Here is a 367-nt window from a genome sequence, read left to right as displayed (position 1 = left end):
GTTAGAGTTCTATGCCACAAGAAAGACCGTAATGCCTCCAAGTTCCTGAAGCGTCAGTACGAGCTCCCTATGTCATCAGGTAATAACCACATACACACCACTAGAGGACTTGAACTATCTTTTTAATAAGAAATAGAAAATTCCATTTGGATTATTACAAGTCAGAGAGCTACAATTGTTTTGAACTAAAAAAAACGTAATGATTCTGTATCAACATTGCCATAACTCTAAAAGAACCATTGATTCTGCTATTTGTTGCAGAATATGAAGATGTTACATCAAATCTGCCTGCTTTATCTGAAATCGTGAGAAGCACATCTACCCGCTGGAGCACAACAAGCCAGAATAGTTTCAGTTCCATCAAGAA

At 37.3% G+C, this 367-nt stretch overlaps 1 long non-coding RNA gene across 1 annotated transcript; it reads left to right on the top strand.

Moving 5' to 3' along the window:
- LOC109131994 lies at positions 1-359 on the top strand. Its single transcript, XR_002037311.1, has 2 exons — positions 1-79; positions 262-359. It is a non-coding gene; the product is annotated as an uncharacterized LOC109131994 (long non-coding RNA).
- Positions 360-367: the final 8 nt, after the last annotated feature.

This window comes from Camelina sativa, unplaced genomic scaffold, assembly GCF_000633955.1.
Source record: "Camelina sativa cultivar DH55 unplaced genomic scaffold, Cs unpScaffold11620, whole genome shotgun sequence".
Lineage (NCBI taxonomy): Eukaryota > Viridiplantae > Streptophyta > Magnoliopsida > Brassicales > Brassicaceae > Camelina > Camelina sativa.
The sequence above is the reverse complement of the archived record's forward strand: the minus strand, read 5'-3'. Positions and strand labels throughout refer to the sequence as shown.